The sequence below is a fragment of the Protopterus annectens genome, chromosome 11.part0, assembly GCF_019279795.1.
Source record: "Protopterus annectens isolate FY-2018-M chromosome 11.part0, PAN1.0, whole genome shotgun sequence".
NCBI classification, from domain to species: domain Eukaryota; kingdom Metazoa; phylum Chordata; order Ceratodontiformes; family Protopteridae; genus Protopterus; species Protopterus annectens.
Genome location: NC_056745.1, coordinates 245,158,564 through 245,179,855, shown reverse-complemented (window position 1 = coordinate 245,179,855; position 21,292 = coordinate 245,158,564). Strand labels below are relative to the sequence as shown.

Genomic DNA, 21,292 nt, shown 5'->3' with positions numbered 1-21,292 from the left:
GGCGAAGCCCGAGTGGCCAAACAAAGCCAACCGTGGGTAAATCCAGCATTACCCACATCCAGAAGTGGGTTATTGCTATTATACAATGACATTACTTAAGAAAAAAAATAATTACTTTTCTTAAATAATGGCATTGTATAATGCCTCCTTGCTGCCCTTCCGCAGCTGTCTGGTATTCTGTGGCAGTTCTGATGTACTGCGCATGCGTATGCCTACGCAGTACAACAGAGCTGTGGGCAAAAGCAACGGAGAAAGCAAGATCTCTCTTGCTTTTTACAAACTGTTTCGCTATGTTAAATGGGTTTAACATAGTGAGACGGCTTTAAAAAAAACAATGGAGAATCTCTGTTGCTTATTTTAAAGCTGTCTCGCTATGTTAAACCCATTTAACATAGCGAGACAGTTTTGAAAAAAGCAACAGAGAAAGCAAGATCTCTGTTGCTTTTACAAACTGTTTCACATGTTAAATGGTTTTACATATGGTGAGACAAAAAAAAAAACGCAGGAGAATCTCCATTGCTTATTTTAAAGCTGTCTCGCCATGTTAAACCCATTTAACATAGTGAGAGTTTGAAAAAGCAACAGAGAAAACAAGATCTCTGTTGCTTTTTACAAACTGTTTCACTATGTTAAATGGTTTTACATAGCGAGACAGCTTTAAAAAAAAGCAACGGAGAATCTCTATTGCTTTTTTTAAAGCTGTCTCGCTATATTAAACTCGTTTAACATAGCGAGACAGTGTTGCTGTAAGAGTTATAGTAATGGAAAAAGTCCGGGCGACCGGAACTTTTTCCATTACTATAACTCGGATTTACACCATGCATGCTGACCAATCAGCGTGCACGTTTTTGAATATTAATGGGGGGTCATTGTATAATCTGCAGTATACCATGGGGCGACAGTAGTCTGTAAAGGTACCCTTACACTGCTGCTTTGGTATGTGCTGGGCTACAGAATACTTGTGTATTTGATTTATTAATGTAGCATGTTAATGAATTGTATTATGAGATATTATCTTACCACTGCACCTGCCAGTAGCAGGGGGAACCAGTTTTTCTAATGCATCAAATGTTATGGATTCCAGTGTGCATGTACCAAATTTTCTTTGTCTGAGGACGGACACATTGGGTCTGCAGGTCTTGGGGCAGTGTTCCTTCACCTAGTGGACACCCTTAGCTATATTGAGCCTTACTTTGTCTCCAGCTCTGTTGTTACAGGACAAACTCCACTGTCCAGTCTAGTTAGCCTTGTGACAGCTTTTTTTGACTCCTTATATCACATGAATGTAGTTTAGTAAATCATGAAGGTCCTATGATCTTTTTCTCCTATTCAGATCCCACGGTGTTGTAACACAATGTCTCTCTCTGTCATAGTGCAATCCACACTTTCTATAGTTTTCACTGTTAGTCACTGATTGCAGTTTTCCATTTTGGGATTCTATGTTGCTAAAATCATTAAAATGCTGTAAACCACACAGCAGAAGTGAAACTCTCTTGCCAAAAGTTTGTTGGCAAAAATGTTTAATGAATGTTAGCACATATCAGTTACTATAGCAATAACCCACGCCTGGGTGTGGGTAATGCGGGATTTACCCAAGGTTGGCGTGGTTTGGTCCCGAGGGTGAAGCCTGATGGACCAAACAAAGACAACCGTGGGTAAATCCGCATTACCTACACCCAGAAGTGGGTTATTGCTATTATACTATGACATTATTTAAGAAAAGAAATAATTACTTTTCTTAAATAATGGCATTGTATAATGCCTCTTTGCTGCCCTTCTGCAGCTGTCTGGCATCCACGCAGTTCTGATATACCGCATGCCTCGCCAGTACATCAGAGTTGTGGCCAAAAGCAACGGAGAAAGCAAGATCTCCATTGCTTTTTATTAGCTATGTTAAATGGGTTTAACATAGCAAGACAGTTTAAAATAAGCAACGGAGATCTCCGTTGCTTATTTAAAGCTGTCTGCCATGTTAAACCCATTTAACATAGCAAGACAGGTTTAAAAAAGCAACGGAGAAAGCAAGATCTCCGTTGCTTTTTACACTGTCGCTATGTTAAAGGAGTTTAACATAGCGAGACAGCTTTAAAAAGCAACGGAGATCTCCGTTGCTTTTTAAACCTGTCGCTATGTTAAACTCTTTAACATAGCGAGACAGTTTTAAGAGACTTATACTAATGGAAAAAGTCCGGGCGACCGGACCTTTTTCCATTAGTATAAGTCGATTTACAACGTGCACGCTGGCCAGTCAGCGTGCACATTTTGGAATATTAATGGGGGGTCATGGTATAATCTGCAGTAATGCATACCCAGTCAGTCATATAACCAGAGAAAAATTTAAAGATGAAATATTACTAGAAGCTGTTCAAATTGTTTTACTAGATCTATGAGACATCAACTATCAGTCACAGATAAATAAGCAGAGCAGGTATTCCTGACACCTGCTTCACAATATGGGGATGGTATGCAGAATTGCTAGAACTGCAAATCTGAATACCTAAGAAAGCTGTACTTTGGCAGTGCTGTCTGGAATAATAATTAAATAAGTGCACAATAAGGTCACAGTTATCACTAATCAGAGTAATTAGGTGAAAAAAGAAGCCCTGATGGATCAGGAAGCCAGTGAATCACAGCCCTACAGAAGCCAGCTTAGCATATTTTTCTGCCTATCATATTACAGAAATACAAACTGCAGTAGGTACGAAATTAAAAAAAAAAAAAAAAAACTTCAGTACTGCAGTCTCCACATCAAATGATAGTGATGTATTACTACTGTACTGACTATGAAGATATGTTAAATATTTTTTACGTGTTTTCAGCTGCTGAGAGGTTTTCATTTAAATGGTTCGCCTAACCTAGTATGAAACCTAAACTGGTTCTGAGCTCCTACTTCATGTTAAGTAGTTCTGCCAACTGCAAGGTTTTCAGCTACTGAAGTGAAGGCAATGAATTGTTCTATGTGACTGTTTCTACTGACGTTTTCCTATTAAAGCTGTCATGTCATTTTAAAGCATTCCATATTGTGTGCTCAGCAGACTGTTGCATTTTGAGATTTAACTGTATGAATAAGTAACGTAAACTAATGGTGCCTTTGCTAGAAAACTGCACAAGGGGAGGTATAACACACGGATTTACATGGATGGGACAGATCATTGTTTTTGAACTAGCTGAGCAAATCCCCATCAGCTTGACAGTATTGATAATCGTTGTCTATAGATGCATGCAAAGGGAGTATCAAAAGATGGACTTGGCCTTTTAAAGGGACATGGTGCAAATACTCAGGCCAATAGAGGTGCATACACTAAGAATCCATGTTATCCGTGGAGTAGCACAGCATTCTTACAAAAAAAGACAGATGCAACTGAAAGTGTGTTACAGAATTCTGCTTTTGGAACTGTCTCAGAATCATACCCCTCAGAGGTTCCGTTGCATTCTGTATTTTCTGATTTGGAGCCTATAAATGACCCCCCCCCGCCGTCTTTCCATGGTCTGTAAAGTGTGCCAACTAGTGTAAGACTGCAGCTCCATTCTGTTTAGCTACCTTGTTCAGCCAGCATGTTTTTTTTCTTCTATTTTTTCTTCCTGTGGCTCAGGGGCTCTTCCTGTTGCATTTTCATGGCAAACATAACTCGATTGGTGCTCAAGAAGTCCGGTTTCTTATTGAACTGGCAGCTGAGCAAGTTGAAATGCTTGCAGACTTGGAGACAGAGTACTGTTTACTTTTCAGATGTTCTTCATTCCACATTGCTGCAGTCCTAACCATTGGGTAGTCCGCTGTCCAGTCGGCCCGAATACCAAAGCGGTCAGGGCGCATTAGACTGACGCCAGCGCCAGGGTACTAATGCGCATGACCGGCGTCATATCCTCAGTCTTTTTTGCCGCATGGTCCGATGCAGAAGCAATTTTGCGAGTGCAGGTTGGCGTTCTGAAAGTTTCTGAAGTCAGAGTTTCAGACCGAATCAAAGTTGGCTAAGTAGGAATATTTTGTTTTTCTTGCCTCAGTATTTAACCGGATGTCAGAAAAAGTGAATAACTGTATTTCTTGTGGGAAACAGATACCTCATAGGGATTACCATACTTTGTGTATACCTTGTTTAGGGCCTGAGCACGACGTTGTTGGATGCCGCTCTTGTGCTAGATTTAACAAACGCACTATTAAGAGAAGGTTAGACTGTGCCAGGTTAGTTTTTGGGAAGCGTTGTAATTATAAAATGCCGTTGGAGGCTCCGACGCCCGCTTCGGCCAAAAAGCGCAAGGACAAAGCAGCAAAGCCTAGAGTGGAAGAACCGACAGTCCCAGACATCGGATCTTTAGAAGGCTCAGTGGAGCCGGAGGTTTTGCCAGGTGTTTCTTTGGAGTCTCAGGGAGAGACTTTACTGTTACAGGATGTATCCCCGCAGGAAGTAGGCCAGGCTGAGGGGGCTTCTCAGGTGGCTGTTCTTCCCTCTCTTCCTAAGGTGGTTAGAGCCTCCCCTTCTGTTTCCAAGGCTTCTTTGAGAGGCAGGCCAAGTTTAACTTCAGTGGGGGTTTCTCCTAGTGCTTCAGGGTCTTTGCCTAAGAAACATATGCTTAAAATGGCAGAGGATTTGATTACTATGATTAGAGGTTCTATGCGCCCTCCTGATAAGAGGCCTAGGGTGGAACCTGAGTTTGAGAGTTTTGAGCAATGTTCGAGGCTTCTGAGTCTTCGGCTGAAGACTTGCAGGAGTATCCTCCTTATTCTGATTCTGATGTGGATGATTCTACTCCTTCAGCTTCTCCTCCTGAGGATTTTTCATTTTCAGAGACTCTGCATTCCATGAGGGAGCATTTTAAATGGGAAGGTCAAGATTTCTCTGATTCCAGGAAGAGGCTTAGGAATTCTTGATTTTACCCCAGCATAGGCCTTTAGCTATACCTCCTGTTCTGAATGTGGTGGAAGATGTTTTTGCAGAGGCTTCCCTCAATCCTGATTCTTTGCCTCCTGCCCCAGTTAAACCGGATAGGTACTATAGGGTGCCTGAAGCTCATAAGTATCTTTTAAGAGTCCTAGGGCAGACCCGAAACTGTCTCTCAGGGGCCTAAAGGTGTGAAGGCTTCTGTTGTTAAAAATCCTGTTCCTCCTGATAAAGAGGCAAGGGCTTTGGATAGATGGGGAAAGAAAGTGTATACTTCTTCCACTTTAGCCATGAGGGCGTTGAATTGTCAGTTTCACATGTTAAAATATCAGAATTATCTCCTTTCACAATTGAAATCTAAGGTGGATGCTCTGGCAGAAGGTATTGAGTGTAAAGAGTTGCAGGATTTAGTTCATGTGTCTGAACAGGTGGGTAAACATTCCTTGCAATGTGGTTTTGATGCTGTGCAGGCCTCCTCGAGGGTGGCTGCCACTGGTTCTGTTCTTCGTAGGCATGCCTGGTTGAGAGATCAGAATTTAGCTGAGCATGTTAAAACAAGGATTTTGGATGCTCCTTTGCAGTCTGATGTGTTGTTTGGTTCGCCTGTGGAAGCAGTCTTAAAGAAAATGGAGGACAAGGCTAAGTCTATGCAAACTGTTAAGGATTTTTGCAGGTGCAGCCTCCAAGTTTAGTAGAAATTGGCCTACTAAGGGATGGACTTATCCTGCTTATGATTCCCAGTCTAGGGGTAGGTCTAGACGTGGTAGGGGCAGAGCTCAAGGTTCTTTTAGGCCTAGGACAGGAGTTCCCTGCTCAGACTTCTGGTGAGGGCAGGGGTCAGTCCTTTTTAAAGCAGACCCAATGACCTGCCTTTTCAGCTGCCAGTACATTCTCGCCTGGCAGCACCTTTGGGAGGAAGGCTGTCTCTTTTCAAAGAAAATTGGGATTTAATTACCCAAGACAGATGGGTTCTAGATATCATTCACCACGGTTACAGGTTTTATTTCCATACCATGCCTCCTTTCAAAGGCATGCCAGACATTCCTCCTCTACAAAGACAAGAGGCTCACAAGCAAATTTCTCTGTTGCTCCACATAGGGGCCATTCAGCCAGTTCCTGTGCCAGAAAGGGGCCTAGGATTTTATTCTCGCCTGTTCCTAGTACCAAGAAGGGGAACACGTGGAGGCCAATTTTGGATTTATCTATCCTCAACACTTATCTGGACATTCCCAAGTTCAAAATGTTGACGTTACAACAGCTTTTACCTCTGCTGGGCAAGGATCACTGGATGGTAACTTTAGATCTCAAGGAAGCTTACCTTCATGTGCCTATAAGACTAAGTTGCAGGAAGTATCTGCGTTTTGCTGGAAATTCTCATTATCAGTTCTCTGCATTGCCCTTTGGCTTATCCACTGCGCCCAGAGTATTCACAAAGGTTCTGGCTCCAGTGATAGCTTACTTCAGGCTAAAAGGAATTCAAATCTATCCTTACTTGGACGACTGCCTGATTCTAGCTCAAGAAAAGGAAGACCTTCTACAGCATTTGGATTATGTCATAGCAGTGCTAAGATGCCTAGGGTATTCTGTGAACGAAATAAAGTCCAGTCTAGTACCCTCTCAAGACATGTGCTTTCTGGGTGTGAGACTGAATACAGCAGCCCAGATGGCCTTTTTAACCCCGGACAAACAAAAGAATCTTTCCAGTTACTTCCATCAACTATCTCTTCAGTCCGGGCTGACTGCAAGGACAGTCCTTCAAGCCTTAGGGTTCATGGCATCTTGTATTCTGGTGCTTCCCAATGCCAAACTGCATATGAGGAAGCTGCAATGGTATCTCAAAAATGTATGGACACAGCACTGCCAGGATTTGGACACTGTCATTCAAATAATACCTTGCATTCAAAAGGAATTTTTGTGGTGGGCGCAGGAATGTCACCTAAACAAGGGACTCTCTGTGACCCGGCCAGAGGCGAGTCAGATTCTAACGACAGATGCCTCAGACATTGCTTGGGGAGCTCATCTAAATGGAAAGTGGATACAAGACAAGTGGCCTGCCAGACTACAGCATCTACATATCAACATGAAAGAGATGTTAGCAGTCCAGTTTGCATTAATGGCTTTCAAGGAGTTACTTCTTCCAGGGCAGGTGTTGATTCTAACAGACAACACAACTGTCATGTGGTACATCAACAAACAAGGGGAACACATTCTTACCCATTGTGCAGGCAAGCAATGATTTTATGGGAGACTGCGCTCAGCTTGCAACTAACTCTTCAGGCAAGGTTTCTGCCGGAGCACAGAACTCCTTAGCAGATGTGTTAAGCAGACAAATCATGGATCCCCACGAGTGGAAACTGGATCTTCATGTATTTCAAAATTGACAGTGTCATGGGAACTCCAGACATAGATCTGTTCGCTTCTCCACTAAACCACCAGCTGCCAAAGTTTTGCACAAAGAGATTTCATCACACAGCTTGGAAAGTGGATGCTCTTTCTTTCAGTTGGAAAAATCTTCATGTGTATGCTTTTCCACCTCTGCCTCTTCTCCCAAAGGTGCTTCTAAAGGTCAGACAAGACAAGCCAAGGATGATTTTAATAGCTCCAGATTGGCCTCGCAGCACTGGTACCCATTACTGAGGAGTCTGGTAAGGAAGCCTCCATGGCCTTTACCCTTGATTCCACACCTGTTGTCTCAGAGGGACGGTCACCTGCTCAATGTCAAGCTTCAATCTCTTCATCTAACAGCCTGGCATATTCTGTTTTGAAAGACAGCAGGTCTCAACTTCCTCAACAAGTTTTAAATGTGATTATGGAAGCCAGAAGACCTAGTACAAGGAAAGTGTACGCAGAGAAATGGAAGAGATTTTTATTTTGGAGTACAGCAAACAATTTGGAGATTTCTGAGCCTAATTTGAGTGTGGCTCTTCAATATCTTACTGAGTTATTGGACAAAGGTTTGTCTTTCTCTTCCATTAAGATTCATGCTGCAGCAATTTCAGCTCACTATGATTGTGACCCACCATTGTTTTCGCATCCTTTGTTCAAGCAATTTCTTAGAGGGGCAAAGAATATAAGACCCCCAATGTGAGCTCCTACTCCTGCTTGGGATCTCAATTTTGTGTTGGAGAAACTTACTCTACAACCTTTTGAGCCTCGGCTACTGCTGAATTGAAATATTTGTCATGGAAGACTGCTTTTTGTTGGCCATTACTTCTGCAAGAAGGGTTTCTGAGTTGCAGGCCCTTATGGCGTAGGAGCTTTTTGATTTTTCATAAGGATAGGGTATCTTTACGCATAATCCTTCCTTTATGCCTAAGGTGGTTTCTAGTGTGGCTTTAAACCAAACTATTCATTTGCCTACTTTTTATGCAGATCCCCAAAATAAAGGGGAAAAGATTTTGCACACTTTAGATGTACACAGGCAATTGCGTTATTATTTGAGCAGGACTAAGGCTTTTAGGCAGTCTCAGCAGTTGTTTGTTTCTTTTGCTTTGGGTTCAGGGCAAGCCTGTGTCAAAACAAACTATTTCTAGGTGGATTGGGTTTTGCATTGCATTTTGTTATTCCCATCATGGCAAGGAGATTCCAGCTGGAATTAGGCCTCATTCCACTAGGGCTACTGCCACTTCTACAGCATTTCTAAGGCGGGTGGCCACTAAGGATATTTTGGAGGCAGCTACTTGGAGTTCAGTGCATACTTTCTCTAAGCATTATCACCTTCCTCTCTACTCTAAGTCTAGGGCTGGTTTTGCCACAGCTATTTTGCAAGGCATGTTGTCAGTTCCTGCTTCCTTATGATTTGCCAGCCTCCCTTACCTCTGCTTTGGGATTCTACCCAATGGTTAGGACTGCAGCAATGTGGAATGAAGAACATAGTACAGTTTTGTACCTACCATAAATGTAGATGTTCGAGGATCCACATTGCTGCAGTCCAATTTACCCTCCTTCCCCTCTGTGTTTAAGGGTGGTTGTGTAGGTGAGGTTATATTCTGGTAATTTTGTATATATTGTACATATTTTTGGTGCAGGTATGTTTGGAATTTTTGGTTTTGGCCTTAGCTTTTCAGGGTCTTCTGACATCTGGGGCAAGAAAAGACTGAGGATATGACGTCGGTCATGCGCATTAGTACCCTGACGCATTCGCGCCATCTGGGCAGTCTAATGCGCCCTGACGCCAGCCATATACTTTGGTATTCGGGCCGACTGGACAGCGGACTACCCAATGGTTAGGACTGCAGCAATGTGGATCCTCGAACATCTACATTTATGGTAGGTACAAAACTGTACTTTTCACTTCATCTCTGCAGTTACTGTCTGACCATTTTGGCAAAATGACTGCCAGCTGTAGATGTACAATGACAGGGCTGTCTAAAGTCTGCCTCCTCCGTCAGTATGTAGCAGATGAGGACCCCAGCCACTAAAAAGTACAGGACTTTTTCCTAAATACTTGTTAGGTTAGAAGCTGGAAGCTTCACTGTTGCTGTGGCAAAGAGGGCATTTTAGATGTCCAGTGGCCATGGTAGCTGAATTTGTGTACATGATCTGATCTATGCAACCCAGCAAGGTGCATTTTCTATATGAGCAGCAAGCAATAACTTGGTGTTTTAGGTCAAAGTATTTGTTGTGGTTCTTTAACTCTTGGATGAGGAGCAATATGCTTTTAAAGAAGCACATTTTGTCTAGAGTAAGTGCAGTGTTTCACAGCTGATTATTGATGTTACAGTAAATTAACTACTGAGCATCACTTTATACAAAATACATAAGATCTCTACCATTACCCAGTTGCAGATGCAACAGCTGCTTAGTGCAGTGTTTCTAAAATATGCAGATTTCTTAGTCTCTGACCTGGTTGGGTTGAGCCAAGGTCCCATGTATCTTCAAAAACTTCCAGGGGTGGACTAGAAACTTGGTGCCAGTCAGTGAACAGTTCAACTTTTATTTTTTGGCATCTGCTAGAGTAACTGAATTACAGATGTCTTATCTAATCCATTAATATAAAAAGATATGGTACTTTATTTATACAAGTAAATTTGTTTGTGGGAATAAATGTTTGTATAATTAGGGACTTTTGTTTCTAATGTACTGCATCTTATGATAAACTTATTGGCTGACAGCAAGCAGATGTAATTTAATGCACCTGTCTAAGCTGTGATAAACTTTTTGACCTAGAAATTAATTTTTAAATTTTTTTTTATATAAATTAGTGTTATGGCAGTGTTTGAATATATACTTACATTTCTGCATCATTTTGTGACACTATTTTTTAAACTTTTTCTGAGTAGTCTCCCACAATATCATTTTTGCATTGTATGCTGTAATTGGTATTTACTATGCATGTTGTCCAGTTCAAGAGACCACTGATGAGTCTAGCCCAATTTCCCACTTTTCCCAGAGCACTATCTAAGAGACTTTCATAGTTTGACAATAAGTAAATGGAGGGTCAGGGAATCTGATCTTGGACTACAGGAAATGGCTTAACATCTTGTATACCCATAATCATCTGCCCTAACTGCTTACTTATGCACTCAAACCCAAAATTATAATTTTTCTCCTTTCATATCTTAAATTATAGAAAGAAAGTGTGCAAGACTTCTCCTGTGGCTAGTTTTTAGCTTCTGGTATTTAGGCCCTGCACTTCAGCAGGTTTCTGCTTCTCTGCTCATTGTGCAGCACCTCACTGAGTACTGCCGCACAATTGTGCACCAAAGCCAGTCCGTTAAATTCAACAATTTTTTCCCTAAAACCCAGGCAGAAATATCTATCCACTGAGCTCCTTCATGATCAATTCTGAAAAGCCACCCCTAGTGACAACAGTCTTCAACCCAGCATTATGGACAGTTGGACTACCCTTGTTTCTCCTGGCAACCTTATTGACTTGGGTCTCGAGGCAGTGTAGCCTTTCATTTCCGTTTACTTGCACAATGTTTTTCACTTTCGATATTGTCGTGCCGACAATATCAGACTCGATATTGTCAGCTTACGACAATGTGAAATAGACCCTAAAAACACAGCCTCTATGGGACCAGACAACATCCCAGGCTGTCTTCTAAACAGGCTAAAACATGAACTAGCATCACCACTAAGTACCATTTTCTGTCATAGCCAAACCACAGGCTTTGTACCTGTGGAATGGAGAACAGCAACAGTTATTTACCTCCACAAAGGTGGCCTAGCAATGGATCCAGGGAATTAGACCAATAAGCCTGACCAGCCTCATGTGTAAGGCCATGGAACATATCATTATCGTCCTCATAAATAGACACAGGTGACCTCCAAAGCCTGGATTCTACCCAATTTGGCTTCGTCAAGGGCAGATCCTGCCTGTTAAATTGGTGGATTTCTTTGAAAATGTGACCAAGGCCATTGATGAGGACAAATCTGTGCACACAGCATGCCTCGATTTTGCAAAGGCTTTTTTCGCAATCCCACATTCAGACATTACTGATAAACTTAGCAAACTGAATTTAAAGCCCTACATTGTAAGATGAGTTGCCAACTGACTCTCAAACCATCAACTACAAAATTCAGTCCACACACATACTTTCCTAAAATTCCTCTCAGTGGTGATATACATCTTAACCCTGGACCCATCTCAGCTGCCTTCTCCACTGAACCCATCTCTTTCAAATCCTTAAAACTAATCACTTTGTTTCCAAAGCATTTGTAACAAAATAACTGACTTGCATGCCTGGGCTTCCCTCTACCAACCTGACATTACTGCCACCACTGAAACCTGGTTCAAACCATCTTCCAAGAACTCTGAATCCATGGGGAGGAATTATATATTCTATGCCAAAAATGGCAGCACAAAAAAAGAGGAGGTGTTGCCCTCCTCTACACCATTTCATACTACATAACCCCTACTCCAATTCTATCCTAAAATTCAACACTGCTGTAAGTTCTACTCTCATATTTAAAGATAAAACTCCAAGAAAATATGTATTGCAGTTATCTACAGCCCCCCCCCAGGCAACAATACACCTATCCTTAAGAATATCCTTGCCTAGTTGTCCAGTTCAGTCAGTAATGAAACCATTATCCTAAGAGATGTAAACATAAAGTTAACATAAACATTAAGTGGTGGTATCTCACAATCCTGCTGAGAGGGGGGGGTGGTTATGTTGGGTATGCAAATTGTATGCTAATTAGACATCCAGACTTTTAAGCCAGATGTACTTTTTTCAACAGCATTTGTCCAGACTTTTGATGTCTGCAGGTTGAGATATGCTTAACATAGCTCTCACTTAATCCAGGACAAATCCAGAAATGATCAGGGACATTAATTGAGACAATAACAGAGTAAGAGAATGTGAATTAATATAAATTTTCTGAAGTAAAAGAAGTTTATAGCTCTATTACTATTCAACGCCTTTTCCTCCAAAAGTCATCAGTTTTAGAAGGGATTAAGAGGGACAGCGCTAAAATTTGAGGTGAAATCAGGGACATTTGAGAAGTATGATGCTTAGAAGCTATCTGGCTTTTACCGCACAGGATTAAGGCTCTAAGCTGTTAAAACGTTTCTACTGATTTTGTAGTCCAAGGTACAGGCTTTGATTCCTTACACTCCCATTTGCCTACTGTATGAATATGAGTGACTTGCTTAACCAGGGAGAGCTCCTGAGTCACTACTTGTGTCCATTGGACATACCTGGTCAAGAAGATATGAATAAAATAACAGTGGAAATGAATTCTTGCATTTCTACTTTCTAGCTAGGCAGTGACCATTTCATGCACACACTCCTGATTATTAAGAAGTCTTCAATACTTTAGAAAGTCTTCCAGAAATAGTTTATCAACATATGATTAGCATGAATAATTGCATTCACACCTGGTAGATTCCTGTCTTAATTGTTACTGAAGAGGAATAACAGTGAAGGCCCCACAGTACATCTCTAGAGGCTCCAAAACATAGGTCCTAACAGTTTCAATTAGGCATGACTATAGTAAACTTTAACTGCCCTTAAACCAAGTAAGCGACCCAGCACAAAAGACAGGTCTTCAGGACTCTTCACAAAGGCTATGGTTGGTCTTGTCAAATGGTCATAATGGAACCTCAAAGACTATTTCATTTGGCAGGCCAGACGCTATCTTTATAGGAATGGAATCACTTACAAAGAGAAGTGATATGACAGCAGTGTGCCCTTTATAGATACTTTCTTGAAATGGAAAAGTAATTCCATATTTATCTACATGTCCTAGATGATGTTTTGTACTTCTGATTGTTGAAGATTTTAAACTTTTGTAGTGGAATCACATTAATATGTTTCCTGGCCTGTGACACCACACCATTGATTTAACAATATAAATGAGGATTTCTAGCTTAGTAGTATAGAGTAGATTCCAGCTAATAGCCCTGATATATTGGATTTGATTAGATGCCTGAATATCAGGGGAAAGGCCTGGGAGTGGACAACTAATGCTTGCTGGCCATGATGCATTGTGTGGTTTTGTATGTACTCTTCTGCAAGGCTACCATTTGAGAGGAAAACTTCAGATGTATGTATTTGGGGCAGAGATTTGGTAATGAAAGCCAGGAAGAATGCATTTCACTGTCTTTGACTTAAAAAAAGTGTGTAGAAACATACACGCACATTGGGTTTGTCATACCAAGGCATCACATTGTGACTGATGGCTAATAAAGAAGAGGGATTTTGGGGCTGTAATCTTTTTCCCTACAGGTGTTTGTGAATGTACAGTTTGGGCTTTATGGCAGTGGGTACTGTTGTAGCCAAGATATTTTCTTCTTTCTCAAAGTCTGCCTCTTTCCAACCACACTGCAGCCCAGTTTTAGAGTGTCTACCCCCCTTTCTAGGGTACAACAGTATCACAAATGTCACTGACATTTTCTGCATTGTGTTGACAGTTGCACCCTGTCAAACTCTGCATGCTGAGTTACGCTAATTAAGGAAGGATACCATTGGCATAGAAAGTTGCCTCAAATCTGTGAGGAGGCTTCTCAATCATCCTGCCCTCCTTGTTAAGCTGCAGATGCCCTTATCACCATTCCTTGGTTCCATAAGAATTGCTGCTACTTGTGTGCTCCCAGCATGTACCCCCTCTCTCTACATCCTGAAAGAAGTTTGCAGACGCATGCCATATTCTTCTTCCAGTCCAGTCAACTCCTCCAGTGCCTTAAACATTAATCAAACCTGGGTTGATTGGGGTTTCAGTTAGGCTTCCATTTCTGTAATGCAGAGACAGCTGTGGGATTTTGGTACATAACCATTTAAAAAATCAGATAGGTGCATATGACTTGCCTACCATGCCTGATTCTTTATTCTGATGCTTTGGGCACAATAATCCCTAAGCAAGAAGGGAACACCCATATAGTGATGTGGGATGCTAATGCCAGCCAACTTGAGGGATCAAATGGGCCAGGGGAAACTTCAGGGTCGGATACGAAGGGCCAAAAATAAATAGATAATAAGCTCTTCAATGAATGTTGAAGCAATCATCAACAAGGCTGCATATAGAGATCCATGCAAATACTGACCTTTCTAATTAACTGAGAGGCTGTTTGCTGACGTTGATTAATTCTCCTGACATTAAGTTGTAGCAGAAATGAAGAACTGCAGTGGTCTGAGTCCTAACTAAGGAGCCACTAATCCTAATAGTGAGCTTAGCTGATGGGTCTAGGAAATAGTCACATAATTATTGGAAAGTTCAGTGTGTATAGGTAAATAAGCCAGAGTGTGATGGTGTGATTCACTTTATTTCAGAATAATATTTAGACATGGAAGCACACAAGGACTGATTTCACTGGTAAAACTGGCTTCTTCAGCAAAACTAAAACACTTTATAATACACTTATGATGTATTTCATTAGTACAAGCAAACATAAAAATCAGTTAAATAAACTTTTTTATAAAACTTTCTTTTTTAAAACAAGAGTGTTATATGATAATGGTTAACTCCATTTACCTACTGCAAAGATTTAACCATTGGTAATTTCTAATAACTGTTGTTACATGTTTAACTTAAATACTTAATTGCATTTTATTTGAAAATGTTTGCCACATTATCCTTCTGTTAGTCATCTTTATACATTTCTTATATGTTTTGTGATGTCTTATGGCCCAGAATGAGGCTGAAAGGGGCTAGTAACAGGTTTCTAACCCAGTTAATCTTTCATATAAAGTATATAATTAAACTAAGTTATGTTCGATAGATCACCTAACATTGCAAAATATCTGACAGCAATGAGATCCGTCTTCTGGATGCCAGAAAAACATAGAGTAAACAAGATGATTTGGAGATGTAACCAAATATGGTGTAAAATTGGAACTTGTCTGAGAATGCAGTTTTCTACAATTTCACCCCAACAAATAAGTATTAAGGTAGTGTCCAAATCTATTGAGTGTGTTTGGGGAAGAGTTTGCCTTGGCTATTAAGACATTAAGTAAACAAATGCATGTACCAAAAGAAGTCAGCAGAGTGTACAGTTTGATGATTGTTGGAATAGAACTCTCATCAGTTTGTCTTGTTCAGGCAGAGCACTACATAGTAAGCATTGCATCAACATACTGCAGAGAAATATGCCAAGAAAATAGCACAGAAAATTCAAAGCAAAATCATTGGATTGGTTCTACCATTTAGTTGCACCATTACATAAATATCAATGGAGGAGGACTTGAAGAGAAAATCCTAAAAAGTTTCATTTAAACTAGATTGGAATGGTGACTCAGTAATTCCAGTCCAGTTGTGTTCCTTATAATTCAGAATGGTACATAATTTATCACATAATTCAGCTCAGCAGTGTGCCTCACAACAGCCCTTAAGGCAAAACACCATACCTAACACGCTAGTAATAGGAGACTCTATAGTAAGGCACACGGATGCTCCACTCACCAGGCTGAACAAGAAGGTTACTGTCAGCTGCCTGTCGGGTGCTAGGATCCGCCACATAACACAGGCACTTGGGTCACTCCAGAACAAGTACAAGTTATGACGCTGTCATTGTACATGTTGGTGTGAATGATCTAAGACATACCTCCCTGGACTACATGAAAAGAGACATTGAGGAGCTCTCTGATCATGTAGCCCAAGCTGGTATGACCCTGACCTTGAGTAGCATACTACCTTCACCTAGAATTATACCACAATACAAAGACAAAATGATCAGTTTCAACAATTGGCTAAGCTTCTGGTGTCATTCTAAGGGGATCCAGTGTCTGTCTGCCTGGGATGACATGATAGACAAGCCTCGCTGTTTTGCCAGAGATGGTTTGCACCTGTCACCCCTAGGTTTTTGAATACTGTCCAAGGCTCTTGCCGTCCCCATAGTGCCTTTTTTAGGCAAGGCTCAAAGGATAAACCAACCACCATAACCAGCACAGGTAACCAAAAACTAAGGGCAATGCTACACAGTGCCACAAGTCTCAACCTCAAAATGCACACACTCGAGGCTCTCCTCAGCATGGAGAAAATCGATGTTTGTGCAGTGACGGAAACCTGGTTCAAGGCTCAAGAGAGCACCCCAGCACTGCCAGGTTACAATTCATATCATACCTTCCGGCCTCAGTTACCGGATCGCAGTACAAAGTGCGGAGGTGTATCAATATTCATCAAGGATACCCATATCTCCAGGTTAGTAGCGCAGCATGATGCCCCAGAGATCATCCATGTGCAACTATCAGCAGGCAAAACCACATTTCAAGTCGTAGCCGGTTATAGATCGCCCACCATGTCCCAAAATGCTCACTCTGCATTCCTTGAGACATTGGAAAATATAAAGGTCCTACCCAACACCATAATCTTGGGTGATTTCAATTACCCTGGTATAGACTGGACGAACTACCAATGTTCCAACTCCTATGCTCAGCGATTCATAGAATTTATAAATTCAAATGCCCTTGAACAACTAGTATGTTCCCCCACTAGAGGGGACAACATATTGGATTTAATCATCACAAATATGGGCGCCCATTGTACCACACCTGTTATCACTCCCTCCTTGGTCAGATCTGACCAGAAACTGATAACCCTGGACATCCTCACCCCTCCACCTCCCCCAGTCAAAGAAACCATAGTCAAAAACTTTTCCAAAGCAAACTTCAAACTACTTGCATCCGAAGTGGAAAGCTTCATTATTCCTTTGCAGAAGGATAATGATATCCAGGATGCGGAATCCTACACCAAGGCACTCTCTATATGCATCTTCAGGATTGCATGGACCATGCTTTCCCAACTAAAACCAAGACTCCTTCCTCAAGCAAGAAGAAACCAGTCTGGTGGACCCCGGCCATAAGCAAACTTTGCAATAAAAGGAGGAGACTTATACAAAAAAAGGCCAAATCTCAAGTAGAAAACTCATCCCTGATCAGCATTAGTAAGAAATTGAGGGCCCTCATCAAGTCAACTAAAGCTAATTTTGAAAAGAAAGTTGCCAAGGATAACCATAAGACCTTCTATGGCTACATCAAAAACCTAAATGGCAATGCTCAGGTCTGTTCTGAGCTAGTACAAAATGGAACAAAATACACTGACCCTTCTGACATTGCCAACATCTTGGCTGACAGATTCAGTGCAAATTTCTCCCTCCCCCCTCACCACCTACAGAGCCTATTACCATTCCAGGGGATTGTGCAAGTCCAATTATTACTGATATGTTGGTTAACAAGGCTCTATCTAAAGCTAAAAACACTGCCTCCATGGGACCAGATGGTGTCCCGGGCTGTGTCATACACGAGCTCCAAAAGGAATTAACCCCACATCTTAATACCCTGTTCAGTCTCAGCATCTCCACAGGATATGTGCCCATAGAATGGCGCACGACAATGGTGGTCCTGCTACACAAGGGTGGGGCCACAACTGACCCTGGGAACTACCGACCAATAAGCCTGACCAGTCTGATCTGTAAGGCTATGGAGCAAATCATTATGGAACTCATACATGGAGTGATTGGGAACCTCCAGTCGCTGGACCCCACACAGTTCGGCTTCAAGTCAGATCATGCCTCCTGAACCTGGTGGATTTATTTGAGACAGTTACTCAGGCTATAGATAAGGGAAAGGAGGTACACACAGTTTACCTTGACCTTGTTAAAGCATTTGACACCATTCCCCATTCAGGTATTATTGATAAGCTCACCAGCCTGGGCATAAACCCTTACGTCACAAGATGGATCACAAACTGGCTCTCAGACAGATCCCATAAAGTAAGAGTAGTGGGATCTATGTCCGAATCCAGACCAGTAATGAGCAGTGTGCCTCAGGGCTCTGTCCTGGGGCCCCTCCTGTTTGGCATATACTTCTCAAGTACAGGCAAGCACGGAAGGGCTGTGGCTGACTAAGTTTGTGGACGACTGCAAACTGGGTGCTATAATAGAGTCTCCGGCTGACATGGAGATCCTCCAGAAGGGCCTAAATGAGACTGATGCATGGTGTCAAAGCCATGGTCTCAAGCTAAATGCAAAAAATGCGTAGTAATCCCCTTTGGAAAAAACAGAGTACCCGCAAACTACAACATAGGAGGTAATCCCTGAAATCTGAAGAAGAAATAAGGGATCTAGGGACCCAAGTAGATAGTCAGCTTTCCTTTGATAACCATGTTGCCAAAGTGGTTAGAAAATCCTTCTATGTGACCCATCTGATCACAAAAGGGTTTGCATCAAGATCTAAGGATGTAATGGTGCCCCTCTACTCTTCCCTCATCAGACCCATTATTGAGTACAATGCACCAATTGGAATGTACCTGGCTAGACATCTCCAGCAGCTGGAGAGACCACAGAGGTACCTAACCAAGAGGATTACTGGCCTCAAACAGTTGCCCTATGCAGCACGATTGAAAAAGCTAAAACTGTTCTCTGTTGCTTACTGCCTTCTCAGAGACCATCTCTGTCTAACATACAGAGCCATGTCCAACCCAGAATTGTTGAACATGCTCCATCTTAGCAAAACCAAATCTACTCGAGCAACATGCTCTAGGGATATAAACCTCAACACAACAATGAATAGAACATGCTGGAGGGATAGATTCCCTTCGCAGAGACTTCCCTTACTGTGGAACAGGGTCCCGATCTACGTAAGACAGAGCCCCTCACTATCACTCTTCGAGGAACCTTGATGAGTGGATGGGTAACAGAATGTTCACACCTGGGATTACACCAACAGCACTACTAGATAAGGGCCAAGGGTACTAGCTGCTAGTACAAGGGTCTAGGGAACTACTAAAGGGGAGGTGAATACCGCACAACGTGGCTGGGCTAATATATGCCTTCGGGCAGATAGCTCAGTACCAACCTATGAACCTAAGAGAATGATGAATAGCAGTGCATTTGTCTAAGCCTGTAAATGTAAAAATAGCAGGGGTGGTTGATATGGTGTGCTTGTATACAGCATCTGGCTCCTAGTATCGCTAATGTGTTCTCTTATGTAAAACTTCCAAAGGACAAATGGTCTTGCAAACATAAAATGACCCACAGAAATCATTCAGTATTACAATTAATGGGGTAACCTACAGATGGACAAAGACTGAATTCTCAAGTCGTTTGCCAGAAATTCATCCAACCAAGGACAGGAGCTCCTCCATAGGAGATCTGTGTTGGCAGGTTGTTTGGCAGTGATGCTCTTTTCCAGGGCAATTTCCCTCATGTTCGAGTTGGTGTGACTGTGGAGTTGATAGAAGTTTAGGGGTGCAGGGGAGTCTGTCTCCCTACAAAAAACAGTTGAGAGTTTTTTTAGCCTTTATTTCAAGAAATGCAGTTTAGATTCCCATGCTCGTCAGATTGAAATTTGTCCAGTCATAATGGAAGCCAGTTAATACTAAATCTAATCTCCCAAGTTTTGCATGTATTCTTAGTAGAGAAGGATTTTGTGTTTTATAATTGTGGGTATATATTAGTGTTCACATGGTAAAATTCCAGAGTGAAATGTTGGTACAGGAGTCAAATTCACCCTTCATTTTTTATGTTTGCTCAACCATTCAGATAGGGTTTTCCCTCTCTGTATGTAGGGTTTTCCCTCTCTGTATGTGAAGCTATAAGTATCTAGCAATGTATTTCCAAGGAACATATCCCGAAGCAGAATAGTCCAATGATTCTAAATTACGTACTGCACACTGGACACCAGTGTTGGACCATGGGTCTGGAATGTGGAATGAATGTTGCATTTAACCAAAGTATTACTATTTTCAAATGACTGCTTGCTGTTGATGGAGAGACCAGTAGAGGAATAGCCAGCCATTGGAGTGGCTCAGAGTTTCTTGTATAACTTATCACGGTTACAAGCCAGCACAAATAAAACAAATTGTTATTAATGTGGTGGCCAAAGCTATGGCTACAGAACAGGTGGCATTGTTACCCCTGGAGTTAAGGGTTCCCTCAGGTACATGGGTGGAAGGATGAACCCATCACCAGTATAACTGAGATTTGTGGAGTTGTATTTAAAGGTCCTTACCTGGAAAAGTTTAAGGCCTATATCTGCTGGGAAGGCTGAATGTGGTAAAAGTGATGTTTTTCATTAAATGTCTGTATTTATTTTGAAATTTACCTAAACCACCCCTTTTGACTAAGTGGCTATAAAAATTCAGAAATGGATGATTGGTTTAATATGTGATGATAAATGCTGCAAAATTCCTTGTATAAGATGCTTATATCCCAAAATGCAAAGGCAGAAGAGGAGCCCAAGCATATGTAACCTGGACTTCTCATTACAGGCAGAACTGGAAGTACATTTTGGGTAGCACATCACCCTTAGTCATGAGTGGGTTCAAAGGAAAAATTCATCTGCAGTTAAAAGTTTGGCATTGCCTAATCCCCTCTAAGTTAACCAGATATGAAATCTCTGTAACATGTCCATGTTAAATGCTTTTTTCTTTCCCATATGGGGCCACCTCGACCTTTGAGTGATTAACAGAGCATTATGGGTGATGAACTGGCATGCTAAGGGGATAGAAATCATTTTGCAACTAGTACAGAAAGCCAGTAAGCCATGCATTAGTTACTTTCGCTCATATTAAAGATTTTTGGGAGTTGCAACAACCTTATGATTTCTGTCTATACTGCAATTAAGACATGCATTCTTCTTCTCCATGTTGGAAGACTTCATAGGTTCATAGGTAGGTACTAGGCTATCTTCCCGAAGGTATTTATAAGCCTATCCAGAAAATGCTTGCAATTTTGGTTCTCCCTCAATGCGGCCATTCCACTATTCCATTACTTGGCTATTTCTCCATTTCTTACCAGTTCATAGATTAGTGCTAGGCTAACTGCCCTTGTGAGCCATTTTAAGCCTAACCAATTACCCCTTGTGAAGGGGGAATAGCCCGTTCATAGCATATACAGGAAACGGGAATTACAGCAAAGGGGAATACCCCCTTTTGGTGTTGTATTTCTACTTGATGTTAGTCACGTATTAACAATACATTTAGGGTGACAGAACTATAGATGGGGAAATTCACAATCTCTGAAAGGGGCA

General features: G+C 41.6%; 1 protein-coding gene across 6 annotated transcripts in view; it reads left to right on the top strand.

Annotated features, from left to right (window-relative positions):
* Positions 1-21,292, top strand: part of IRAG2 (inositol 1,4,5-triphosphate receptor associated 2) — a 1,240,358-nt gene that overhangs the window by 1,097,841 nt on the left and 121,225 nt on the right. The window lies entirely within an intron of this gene.